Consider the following 14,019-nt stretch of genomic DNA (forward strand, 5'->3'; position numbering starts at 1 on the left):
AATAGTCTTAAGGTGGGTGAAGAGTTTAAGTCTTTACCCAGTTCCAGGATACCTCCCTGGTGTATACAGAGTGCAGTCTGTCCCCTCCTTTGCAATGACAGGTGTAGTGTCTCCTGGAAACTCTCACTTTCACTTCCTATAATACTTCTCAGGTTCCTTCCTTCTATTAGGTTGGTGAAAAAGTAATTGCAGTTTCAGACCATGAATTTTAAATCATTATAACTAGCCTCAAAGACAGCTTTATTCATCAAAAATAGGATCGATTATAATCAACACATTTTTGCCAACGAGAAACAAGTTTGTTTGTTCCTGTAGCATAAAAATCTGTGCTTCAGGATTTGACAAACTCTTGGAAAGCATTTTTTGCCTCCTGCTGGTTGTGGGAGCATTTTCCCTGCAACAAGTTGCTGAGATGCTTGAAGAAGTGGTAGTTGGCAAGAGGTCAGGTGAATACTGTGGATGAGGCAAAACTTTGTAGCCCAATTCATTCAACTTTTTAAGTGTTGGTTGTGTGACACGCGGTTGGGCGTTGTCCTGGAGAAGAATTAGGCCCATTCTGTTGACTGATACTGACTGCAGGCATTGCAGTTTTCATCTCATCTCATCGATTTGCTCAGCATACTTCTCAGATGTAATGGTTTCGCCGGGACTCCAAAAAGCTGTAGTGGATCACACTGGTAACACCAAACACTGACCATGACATTTTTTTTTTTGGTGCAGGTTTGACTTTGGGAAGTGTTTTGGAGCTTCTTCTCGGTCCAACCATTGAGCTGGTTGTCACCAGTTGTTGTATACAACCCACTTTTTCTCCTATGTCACAATCCAATTAAGCAATGGTTCATTGTTGTTGCATAGAATGAGACAAGACATTTCAAAAAGACAAGATTTTTTATTTCCAGTCAGCTCATGAGGCACCTACTTACTGATCTTTTTCACCTTTCCAATTTGCTTCAAATGCCAAACAACTGTAGAATGGTCAACGTTGAGTTCTTGGGCAACTTCTTGTGTAGTTGTAAGATCAGCTTCTATGATCCTCTCAATTGGCTGTTGTCAACTTCCAATGGCCAACCACTGTGCTCTTCATCTTCAAGGCTCTCAACTCCTTGCCTTTTATTGCATTCATCTGTGAACAGGTATAATCTACTCAGTGACGTGTCCCTCTCCTGGAAGGCAGAGGCTATTTCCTATTCATCTGGGACTCTCCACTGCACTAAACAGAGAGTCTGGCTCATAATGCTTATTCACTAAGGATCTCCCAAATGAGTAAGTAAATGAGTGATAAATTCATTTATGCTGCACAAAATTCAAGGTCAAATTAGTGACTTTGGAATCTGACCAGAGTCACAGGCTTCCCTGCAGTATATATTCAAGGAGTTATTTTTCTTCAGGCTGTCCTGCCCACAGACTCTTACTATAATGCTCAGCAGACCAGGTGGCATGATTGTGGCTGTGCTGAAGTTCAGGGAAGTGAAAACTCAAGGAGGGCAGACTTCTGGACACCCTTAGAGAGGATCCCTTCTGGAGCCACCAGTCTTCACCTGGTGGTCATCCCTGAGCCCAGGACATGTCCAGCTCATCCCACATTGTCAAGCTTCATTGACAATGATGGGTTGTTTTCCTTATTTTTAACTAAGAGACACAGAATTATGCCCTGTTTCTCAACAAGTTATACAGTTAACAAGAAATATGGCTATCTGGGGCTCTACTGAGCAAAGGTGAGTCTCTGAAGGTTTGATCCTGAGTAGATTGGTGAGGACCTCTGCCCTCTTGATCACAGAGCTTCCGCTGGCTGCCTATGCACATCCACAGCATCAGGAACATCCTCCCTACTTCCTCCACTAACTGCTGACTTTCTCCATCTCTCCTCTGCCCCACTCTTGTGAAATCACAAATGGACAACAATAAAAGGCCTTGGATTGTCATTTTCAGAGAAGGCAACTCAGGATAATATTTTCTTTTTTATTTTTAACTTAAGTATGGTTGATTTACCATGTTGTGCTAGCTTTAGGTGTACAGCATAGTGATTCAGTATTTTTGCAGATTATGTTCCATTATAGGTTGTTACAAGATAATGAGTATAATTTCTTGTGCTAGAGAGTATATCCTTATTGCTTATTTATTTTATACATAGTAGTTTGTATCTGTGAACCCCTAATTTGTCCTTCTCCCTTTCCCTCTCCCTTTGGTAACCACAAGTTTGCTTTCTATGTGAGTCTGTTTCTGTTTTGCACATAGATTCAGTTGTATTACCTTTTTGATCCATATATAATTGATATTATATTGCATTTGTCTTTCTCAGACTTACTTCACTAGGCATAATATTCTCTAAGTCAATCAACATTACTACAAAAGACAATATTTCATTCTGTCATTCTATTTTATGGCATTTCCAATGGATGAAATATCCTTTTCCATATCCTCACTTTCAGTTCAGTTCAGTCACTCAGTTGTGTCCAACTCTTTGCACCCCCATGGACTGCAGCACGCCAGGCTTCCCTGTCCGTCACCAACTCCCAGAGCTTGCTCAAACTCATATCCATCGAGTTGGTGATGCCAGTCATCCTCTGGCATCCTCATCCTCTGTTGTCCCCTTCTCCTCCTGCCTTCAATATTTCCCAGCATCAGTGTCTTTTCCAAGGAGTCAGTACTTTGCCTCAAGTGGCCAAAGTATTGGAGCTTCAGCTTCAGCATCCGTCCTTCCAGTGAAAATTCAAGACTGATTTCCTTTAGGACTGACTGGTTTGATCTCCTTGCAGTCCAAGGGACTCTCAAGAGTCTTCTCCAACACCACAGTTCAAAAGCATCAATTCTTCGGTGCTCAGCTTTCTTTATGTAAGAAAAGAAAAATGCCATTCTCTTCTCTTCTTTTCTCAGCTATTAGTAAGGCCTCCTCAGACAACCATTTTGCCTTTTTGCATTTCTTTTTCTTGGGGATGGTTTTGATCATCACCTCCTGTATAATGTCATGAACTTCCATCCATAGTTCTTCAGGCACTCTGTTTATCAGATCTACTCCCTTGAATCTATTTGTCACTTCCACTGTTTAATCGTAAGGGATGTGATTTAGATCATACCTGAATGCTCTAGTGGTTTTCCCGACTTTCTTCAATTTAAGTCTGAATTTTGCAATAAGGAGTTCATGATTTGAGCCACAGTTAGCTCCTGGTCTTATTTTTGCTGACTGTATAGAGCCTCTCCATCTTCAGCTGCAAAGAATATAATCAATTTGATTTCGGTAATGACCATCCGGTGATGTCCATGTGAATATAGAATCAACTCTTGTGTTGTTGGAAGACGGTCTTTGCTATGACCAGTGCGTTCTCTTGGCAAAACTCTGTTAGCCTTGGCCCTGCTTCATTTTGTTCTCCAAGGCCAAACTTGCCTGTTACTCCAGATATCTCTTGACTTCCTACTTTGCATTCCAGACCCCTATGATGAAAAGGACATCTTGTTTTTGGTGTTAGTTCTAGAAGTGCTTGTAGGTCTTCATAGAACTGTTCAACTTTAGCTTCTTCGGCATTTGTGGCTGGGATATAGACTTGGATTACTCTGATATTGAATGCTTTGCCTTGGAAATGAACAGAGATCATTCTGTCATTTTTGAGATTGCACCCAAGTACTACATTTCAGACTTTTGTTGACTATGAGGACTACTCCATTTCTTCTAAGGGATTCTTGCCCACAGTAGTAGATATAGTGGTCATCTGAATTAAACACCCATTCTAGTCCATTTTAGTTCATTGATCCCTAAAATGTCAGTGTTCACTCTTGCCATCTCCTATTTGACCACATCCAATTTATTTTGATTCACGGACCTAACATTCCAGGTTCCTATGCAATATTGCTCTTTATAGCATCCTCACTTTAAGTCTATATATATATATCGTTCACCCTAAAGTGAGTCTCTTGTAGGTAGCTATTGAATGGTCTTGTTTTTTTTATCCAATCAAGCACTCTTTACCTTTTGATTAGAGCATTTAGTCCATGACATTTAATTATCGATAGATATATACTTATTACCATTTTATTCCTTGTTTTTCAGATGTTTTTGTTGTTCTTTGTTAATTTTTTTTGTTTTTCCCATTGTGGTCTAATGGTTTTGTTTTGAAGTATGTTTAAGTTCCTTTCTTTTGGTTTTTGTGAATCTATTGTATGTTTTTGATTTGTGGTTACCCTGGAGTTCAAGTATATTGACCCATAACTGTATCTACTTCATTTAAATTGACAATCATACACAAGTTCAAACACATTCTAAAAGATCTATATTTTTATACTCCCCTCCCCCACATTTTGTGATTTATATGTTGTATTTTACATCTTCATTTCTATAGTTATAATTACTTTTATAATTTTTTAAAAATTTACATACAGGCTTAAGTGATCTTCCATCTGTTTATATATTTGCCTCTCCTATCGTGATTTTCCGTTTCCCAAAGATTCTTGCTTTTCTTCTATTTAGTGAAGACCATGTAATATTTCTCTTAGGGTAAGTTTAGTATTGCTGAATTCTTTTAGTTTTCACTTATCTGAGAAATTCTTTACCTCTCCCCACTATGCTGAATGATAATCTTTCTGGGCTGAGTATCCTATGTTGCAGGTTTTTCCCTTTCAAGATTTTGTATATATCATGCTACTTCCTTCTGGCCTGCAAAATTTCTGCAGAGAAATCAGCTGATAACCTTATGGGGATTCCCTTGTAAATGACTCTTTGTTTTTCTCTTGCTGACTTTAACATTCTTCCTTTAATTTTGCCATTTTAATTATGATATGTCTTGGTGTAAGTCTGGGTTCATCTTGTTTGAGACTCTCTGTGTTTCCTGTACCTGGATATCTGTTTCCTTCTTCAGGTTTGGGAAGTCTTCAGTCATGGTTTCTTCAAATACATTTTCAATACCCTTCTTTCTCTCTTCTCCTTCTGGAACCCCTATAATGTGAATGTTGGCATATTTTATATTATCCCATAGATCTCTTATGTAGCTTTTGTGGTTTTTTTTCACTTGTCTTTCTATCTGCTGTTCTGACTGGTTAGTTTCCATCATTCTGCCTTTCAGATCGCTTGTGCATTTTCAATGTCATCTAGTCTTCTATTCATTGCTTTTGGATTGCTTTTTCTCTCGGAAATTGATTTGTCTCTTTTTGATTGGGTCTTCTTTACAGTTTATAGTTCCTTGTTAAAATAATCTGTACTTGGGTGATTCTCTTTCTTACTTTGGTTAGCATTTTTATTACCAACTTTTAAAATTTACTGTATGGCAGATTGATTGTCTCTGTTTCGTTATTTTTCAGGGTTTTTCTCTTGCTCTTTAAGTTGAGAGGAGTTCCTCTGGCTTTTCAGTTTTCTTCTGTTTCTCTGTCTCTCTGTATTTATATAAAACAGTTATCTATTGTGGTCTTGAGAGAATTTTATGTGGCTGTGTGCCCAGTGCTCTTGGTGGGAAGGCTGGATTCGATAGGGATGCCAGGAACATCTTTCCTCAGAGTGTGCTGGCCACTGTTACCTGGGAGGAGCTGGAGCCTGCACAGGGTGTGAGGTGGGACTTTCTGCTCAATGGGATCTGCTCTTAAATTGCTGGAGTGGAAGCCCTGAGGGTCAGGCTCTGGCTGGCTCTGCTCCTTTTAAGTGTGTGTCTTTCCTTCTCTTGGTACTGGGACCTTTGCTCCAAAGGAGGGGAGTGTTGAAAAAAGGGGCTCATGTGCTTACAGAAGTCTGTTTGTGTAGGCATCTGTGGCTTTGCTCAGGCATAGCCCAAGGTTGCATCTTTCCCCCTGTTGTGGTGGTACCAGATCTAACGCAAATTTGTGGCATGGAGTGGGCAGGGCCAGAGTATTCCCTTGGCTGGCACTGGGGATTGCTGTATTGTGTTTATGGGAACTGAAGTCACTGCACTGCCTTCAGAAGTCTTGGCTGCTTCTGTGGTCCTGTTGGAGTAAGTGCCAATAGTATCCACTCCTGCGCCACCTAGACAACACTCCACGGCCCTGGGTCATCTCTGAGTCCCTAGGTTGAGTCTTTTCTTAGGTCCTGACCATACTACACCCCATGCCAAGCTGTGGCATCGAGTGAATGGGTCCAGGGTATTTGCTCAGCTTGAACTGGGGAACATGGCAAAGTGGCTGCCAGTGGGTAGACTTCTCTCTGCCCTGTCTGGGGATAAGCCAGCACCCATACAATCCTTACAAGTGATGTGTAGGCTTTTCTATCCTTTCTATCTCTCCCAGTGGTTCTCCAAGCAGCTTAGAGCACTTGTTTCCTATGCAAAGGACCCCAGGACTGGGATACCCAGTCTGTGGCTCAACTGTCTTACTCCCCAGGCTGTGCATCTGCCTGTGTGATCCTCCTTTTCCTCTTAGTCTCCTCCTAGGGCCACAGGTCCTGACCTGATGCTTTTCTTCCCATCCTACCCAATCACATGGGAATCTTTCTTACAGCCTTGGCTGTACAGTTCTTCTGCCAATTTACAGTTTTCCATGAGAATTGTTCCCATATAGATGTATTTTTGATGTGTTTGTGGGAGGTGGTAAGCCCCATGTCCTCTTGCTCTGCCATCTTGAAACGCCTAATATTTACTTTCTGTGAGCATTCTCATATTCCATATAAACTTATTGGTATAATATCTTTCAGAGTCCTTGGTTATAAGCAATAGGAATAGATATTTGTTAGCTTCAGCTGAAAGGAATTTATTGGAAGGCTATTAGGAGTTAACATACTCAAGGGGAATCCAGAATGGCAAGGCCAGAACGAGGCCAGCATGGGGCTCAGTGGCAGGACATTGTGAATGGTCATCTGAAGATACCCTCACAGGCATGTATGTGTGTGTGTGTGCGCAAATGTGAGTGCTCAGTCATGTCCAATTCTTTGTGACCCCATGAACTGTAGCCTGCCAGGCTCCTCTGTCCATGGGATTTTCCAGGCAAGAGTACTGGAGTGGGTTGCCATTTCCTCCTCCAACCCTCATGGGAGCCTCTGCTTTACCCCATGTTTCTCTACTCAAGATGTGAATTTCCAGTAGAGGGGGTGATGAGTGAGCTTGGGTCCCAAGCCTACCTCCATGACAAGGTGGGATTCTGTGATTGACAACTCACCTGAATCACACCACATCAGGAAGGGCCAGTTCCCCAGATAAAGTGCTGCTGAGTAAACAAAAACAAACAAACAAAAACTAAAACCCTAAACCAGATGCCTCTTAAAAAGGTTTTCAATAGCAACCTCTGCTAATATATTTGAAATGTGATTCAGTTTGCCAAAATTCAGTTTATATGTGACTCTTTGTGTAACTAATCACATTTCTCTTTCCTTATTAGCTGCTGGGACGTGTACAGCCCTATTCTGTCTTAACCTATAGAAAGCAAGTAGAATTTTTATGGTGACCATTTGTCTTCGCCTGTCTCCTGGTTCTTTTTTATATTTTTGATGTTTGTTTTCCTTTCTCTCTAATTTGCCATCTTGGTTCATGCTGTGTGGTTATTTTTTTCTGGAAAAAGGCAGAATATAAGTGAGCAGATTTGTTTGTGACTCTTCAGGAATGTGTTATGGTGTAAAGCAAGGTTCATCTGTATTATGAATTTTCCCATTGGAAGGACTTGTAATCTGAAAGCCAGCATGCAGTTTTAAAGATATCATGGCACAGTATCTCTGGAGTTCTCTGCTTTGAAAGCTTTCCCAGAGTGATTAGGTGCAAAGAACTTGTATCAAACTTTCACTGCACAGCACTCCTGTGTTTAGAAGAATGCAATTTGACCTGGTAAAACAGGCCAGTTTCATGTAAGAGAGAGAGAGAAAGAGAAAGAGTGAGAGAACAAAAGGAAGTCATCTGAAGCAGCTTGGGGCAGGGCCCCCGCTCATGGGTTATTTTCCGTGTGACCTCAGCTGAGCTCTCTCTCTCTGGAGGAGATTGCCTGGCCTGGGAGCACCAAGGAAAATTTGGCAGTGCCTGGGGGAGTTAAAGTGCAGCCAAGAGCAGCAGGTGCCAGGAACGGGCCGGAAAACTCTGGTGAAATTCCCAGCCGCATAGCAGCTTCAGTTAGGGTTTGGAGAGTCAAAGCTGGGGTTGGAAAGATGGGAGGTCTGCCTGCTGCCCTCAAAAGAACCCCAGCTCCACCCTCCAGCCTCCGTGATAAGCTGACTTTTCCTGCCTGAGCCCAGAGGCAAGGAGAGGTGGGAGGGTAATATTCTTTAATCTCAGGATCTTTTGGTTGTAGCAAGCAGAAGTCTACTCAGGCTAGCTCAAATAGAAGACATTTGTTTGTAAGGATGTAATGGATGCAAAGGGCAGTCCTTTAGACACTCAGGGAGGTATCATGATCTTCATGGCCTTCCCTGGTGGCTCAGATGGTAAAGAATCCGCCTGCAATGTGGGAGACCTGGGTTCAAGCCCTGTGTAGGGAAGATCCTCTGGAGGAGGGCATGGCAACCCACTCCAGTATTCTTGCCTGGAGAATCCATGGACAGAGAAATCTGGCGGGGTACAGGCCATAGGGTCCCAAAGAGTCGGACACAACTGAGCGACTAAGCACAGATCATGATCTTCTCAGGGGCTGGGACAAAAAATTCAGGAACTGTCCATCCTCTCCATCCCTTGAAGGCCCTCAGAGAGCTCCCTTACTTCTGCTTCTCTGGGCTCAGTCATCCTGCATGTGGCCCAGCATGGTGGCAGCATGGTCAACCAGCTATTTGAGCTTGAGTATCCACAGTTTGCTGTCCCTGGGTCTCTTTCTTCAACCACCATGACTGGCCCAGCTCATCTGTTTATCCTGAGCACGTGACTTGACTGTGTCTATCTGGGAGGAGCAAGTCTCATGAGGGCCAATAAACACGAGCTTCATGAAAGGTGTTGATGCTGGATTTCCCCTTAGCTGAAGGGCCGCTGACGACCTTCCAGGCCTTCAGAGCTCTTGTTAGGAGTGATGTGGAAGGAATTCCTGCTCCCCAGGGCCACTGGACCCATGACTCAGAGGACCCTGAGGTGTCTCCTGGTTTCTGGAGGACGGCGGTGTTTGGCACATCCAGTGAAATGCAGATTCACTTTGTGCAGTCTCTTCCCTCCTAGGGAACTCCCCCAAGTATGACTCTCTTGAGATAGAGCTGTCCAAGTTCGGGGAACCATTCGGGATTACTCACAACCAGTCCCAGCATCAAAGTAGCGCTTTGAGACATCGGAAGTTATCGACCCACCGGTTTTATTCCTCCCTGGGCAGAACAAGACTTCAACGCGTGAGGCCACACTGGCCCCCGGGCACCTTCGCTGCTTTTGCTTAGGCCGTTCCTCTCCTTGGAATTCCCTGACAGATGACCCTCCCCAGTCACTACCTGATTGAATTCTCCCCTTCCCTTAAGGCCTACCCCAGACCAACCTCCTAGAAGAAGCCCCCGGCTTGCCTGTCCTTTCCTTGCTGTCTCCCTCTGCACCTGTGCACACACAGCATCTGGTGCCTCTGAGTTGCTCACGCTTGCATGTGTTTTCCGCTCTAGCCTGACTGTCCTTGGAGGCCGTCTCTGTGTCCCTGAGAGAGCGTGACCAGAGCCCAGCTCAGAATAGGTGGACTGGTGTGCTGACATGTGTGCTGCCACCAGACAGCTCAGCTCTGGTCACACAGAAGGACCTCTGAACCTCCCAGCAGCCCCTGGAACAGGCTCCTGCGGCCCCTAGGTCACCCTGACACCCAGCCTTCTCAGCCAGCAGTGGACCCGCCCCCTCCCTAAACACCGTCGCCCCATTCGGATTCCTCCGTCTCACAGTGGCCACTTCTGTTATGGAGGGGCCCCTGCCCTCCACGTGGCATCGTCGGAACAGACAAGGACCCTCATTGGGCTGCTGCGTTCTTGCAGAACAGACTGTCCTACCCACTGCAGCTCTCAGGAGACAGGCTCTAGACTCTGGGGTCCCAGGGTGCCCCCTTCACTCCTGTCCCCTAAAAAATAAGGGCCAGTGGCTAGCTTCAGCTCCCAGGCATGCTGTATTTCTGACTCTGAAGAAGCCAGTCTACTTTTTGTTCCTCTAGCGAGGCCAGGCCAGTGGTCAGGATGGACGGAAGGCCGAGCAGAGAGAGGGAGGCCTGCCAGCAAGCGGAGAGCGGAGGCCCGGACTGTGCTCCCACAGGAAACCACTGACTGGAAACTCTGAAGTGCTTGGAGGCAGCTCCCAGCTGCACGACCCAGAGTGCTATCATGCGACTCCTGCAGCCCTTCCGAACAGCTCGTGAGACGTGCGGAGGATGGAAGGGGGCACAGGGCCCGTGCAGCCCGGCACAGCGGCCCATGGTGCCCAAGGAGGAGTCACGCCGGCCGGTGGACAACAGCCAGCATCCTGAACACTTGATGTTGGCGTTAGTTTACAATCACCCCAGATGGTTCCCTGAGCCTGAACAGCACACGTGGTGACACTCTCCGATGGGAGAGAGCACTCACCCTGGCAGGTGGTCCTGGGGTCTGCATGCCCGCTCGTCCTGCGTCATCTCAGGAGCCGAGATGGGACCCGCCTGCCGTGCATCACAGGGGCCGCATCACGCGACACAGCTGGTATCTTTGCTTTGTGGGTAGCTCGTCACAAGCATGCGGGTTACAATCACACCCAGTCATGAGAATCCTGATTTTGCACAAAGTAGGTGTGAAATCTTTCATCCAGGAATAGAAGAGCCTGTGTCATTCTTCTAGGTTTTGTCTGTGAGGCTTTTTTCTCTTGGTGACTCAATATTTGGATGGCTAGCCCTGAGGGAAGCCATTAGGGTGAGATCTAAGAATCAGGGGCTGGCGCTTGGCTTCGGGTAGGGAGCTGCTCCCCCCAAGACCCACAGGAGCCGGAGGCCTGGGTTCCTTGGGGCTCGGCCCTCACTCCCTCACAGAAGCTTTGAAGGGGAAGGATCTGGCTTCCCAGTGTTAGGCCCAGGGCGCCTTCCTCTGCGAGCCCTGCAGAGCCAGGAGCAGAGGAGAAAGGAGAAGGGACACGTGGGCTGTGGCTGTTGTCTGTGTCTTGTTCCCTCCCCCTGCGGGGCTGTGAGGGGTGGGGAGCTGCACCCTCAGCCTGCTCCTGGGAAGCACTCCATCTGCCTGCGTGGGTTTGGGTCAAACACTGGGTGTTTCTTTTCTTAGCAGTAGATTCCTTCTCTCCTGCCTGGCTTATCTTTTCTTTTGTTGCTTCGGTTCCTTCTGGGTCAGCAGTTGGCTTCTGTCCCCATTCCTCATGCCAACCACCCTCTCCTCTGCACATCTTTTCACATCTTCTTGTTCCTTCTTCCATTCTCCAGAGGCCTTGGAGCAAATCTCCCTCCTATATTCTCTCTGGCTTGGGCAACCCCTCCCCAACCCCTTTTCCCCCTCTCCTCTTCCCTCTCCTTCCAAGAATATGCCATTTCACAGAAAGTTCCATTTTCACAGCCATGGTTATTTTCATGTGTTTCCCCAGTTCTAACATCGCAGAGGAATGTCTGACATCATCTCCACCAGTGAATCCAATGCTCACCAGCAACCCCCCACCCCTACCTCTCTCCCCTCCTTTCTTCACCAGCTGTTTGCTAAGTCTGGAGTCTGTCTGATGATTCAAATACTTTTTTTATTCTTGTCCTTGAAACCCGGTTCTACCTTCCATCTTTAGGCCTATGTTGCTCCCTAAACATTAGAATATGAGCTGGGTCTTGGTCTCAAGAGAACTTGTTCATTGGCTCCCAAACTTGTGTGCACATTAGAATCACCTGAGGGAATTTAAACACGCCTATGGCCAGGTCACACCCTATGCCAATTAAATCAGAACATCTGGGGCTGGGAGTGGGAGCAGTAGTTTTTAAAGATCCCCAGGTGATTCCAATATGCAGCCAAGTTTGGGAACCAGGACCTGGTGATGTACTGAAGGGGGTTAGAGCCTGCAGCCAATTGAATCAACTTCATGGAGCCTGGGGCTCAGATCTTCTTGTCTTCAGAGCTGTGAAGTCGAGACATGAGGGTGCAGGTCCCAGGTCCCAAACTAGGCTAGGAGCATTGTCTCTGGGGTGTCTCTGCACTTGTTCTGGGGGCTCTCCTCGCCTCGAGGTGAAGACATGCTCTGGGGAGGGTTGACGGAGGCCTGGGAGAGCGTCCCTTTCTGCAGCAGAGGGTGCTGGCTCCGGGCGGGAGTTCTGAGGGGCTCAGTCCCCAGGAGAGCCTCAGGTCAGTTGGGAAGTAAGCAGCCAGTTCTGTCCCTCCTTCCTGAATGTAGCCCCAAGTCCTGGGGTTCCTGACACACTTCTGATTAAGGACACGGTTCTGATTCCCACTCTGCGGGCAGCCCTGATTCCTGCTGTTCAGCTGAGTGAGGTCATCCCGGGTAGCAGGAGGCCAGGAGAGGTGACAAGGGATGAGAGGTTGTGGATGCTGAAGGTATAACCCCTGTGGACTTTCAGAAAGACAGTGACAGCAAGAAGATTCTTTCCTGGTGTTTCCCTAAAGCCCCAGCAATGACAGTCTCAGAAGGATCAGCTCTGGCAGAGTCTGATACTCTCACTCCTCCACCCTCTCTGACAAGCATCTACATGGGTGGTTCTCAAACTCTCATCAGCATCCTTTGAAAATGAAAAGTGAAAGTGAAGGGCGCTCAGTCGTGTCTGATTGTATAGTCCATGGAATTCTTCAGGCCAGAATACTGGAGTGGGTAGCCTATCCCTTCTCCAGGGGATCTTCCCCGACCTAGGAATTGAACCAAGGTCTCCTGCATAGGAGGCAGATTCTTTACCAACTGAGCTATCATGGAAGCCCAATGAGGGAGCTACCAGGGAAGCCCAATGAAGGAAGGGCTTCTTCAAACACAGATTGCTGGGCCCAGCCTCAGAGCCTGATTCAGTGGGTCTGGGTGGGGACCAGAGCATTTCTAGCAAGTGCTGTTGCTGCTATAGAATGAAGGCCACATTTGTAGAGCGCCTGGTCTACAGCCTCTCTCCAGAACACCTCCAGTTTGCCACAGATTGAAATCAGAGGAAAACAGCAGGAAGAAATAAAAAGGGAAGGGGAGAGCTGATGCTGCCTTGTCTGATAGGAAAGGCAGGGCCCTCATTTTGTGTGTCCCTCCTGCTCATAGCTGGCAGTGTGTCTGCATCGCAAGAGCACCGTGACTATTTCTGTATGGTGACGTAGCTGGAACACGCAAACACAGGAGACAAATGCCGTCTATCACGTAAATTCCTGGGAAGACAATGTCTGTCTGTGGCTTTCTAAATGCTCAACAATCGAACTCAACAAAAAATACCAAGTTGGCCTAAAATGCCCAAAGTACCATATTCTAAGCACATCATGTCAAAAAACTACTGGCGATAAAACAGTGAATTAGATACTGACAGAGTTCTTGATCTTCTGGAGTTTACTGTCTTTCAGAGATGACAGATATTAAACAAGAAATGGCAGAGATGAGAGCTTGGAAAGAAAGCTACCTTTCTAACAGCAGGCTTCTCCCTCTTTGGACTGTTGATGCCCTGCTGACTTGAACCAGATTATAAATCTTGGGGAGATGGAATTGGCCCCAAATGGGCTACTTGTTGTGTTCACCTGAGTGGTAACCCATAGAGCCACTTAAAACAAGAGCTTAAATGTTTCAGCATCTTTCCTGCTTATGCTGTTTAAATTAAATGAGTTTTCAGTTCTCCACTCAGCCAAGGATTTGATGGAAACAGCCAGGCTGGTGGCGCAGTGCCAATGTGCCCAGTCGTGGCCGACTCTTTGTGATCCCATGAACTGTAGCCCACCAGGTTCCTCTGTCCATGGAATTTTCCAGGCAAGAATACTGGAGTGGGGTACCATTTCCTTCTCCCCCTTCTCCATGGTGGTGCAGAGGTTGCTGTAATTCTGTCTTGCATGAGGCTGCCAGGCTAGAGGGGGCATTGTGTTGGTCTGATGAGAACAAGTCACTGAGCAGAGAATTCCAGCATGTTCAGGAAACCAGAGACAATGCAGTGAAATGCACCATTGTGTGTCCTAGGACCAGCAGCCAAGTGAGTGGGTGAGCTCTGTGGCTGTGGCAAAGACACTGGTCAATGAATCTTCCATCCCAAAGCTCTCCTGAG

Source organism: Giraffa tippelskirchi, chromosome 5 (genome assembly GCF_054371585.1).
Source record: "Giraffa tippelskirchi isolate mGirTip1 chromosome 5, T2T-mGirTip1v1.2.pri, whole genome shotgun sequence".
NCBI classification, from domain to species: Eukaryota; Metazoa; Chordata; class Mammalia; order Artiodactyla; family Giraffidae; genus Giraffa; species Giraffa tippelskirchi.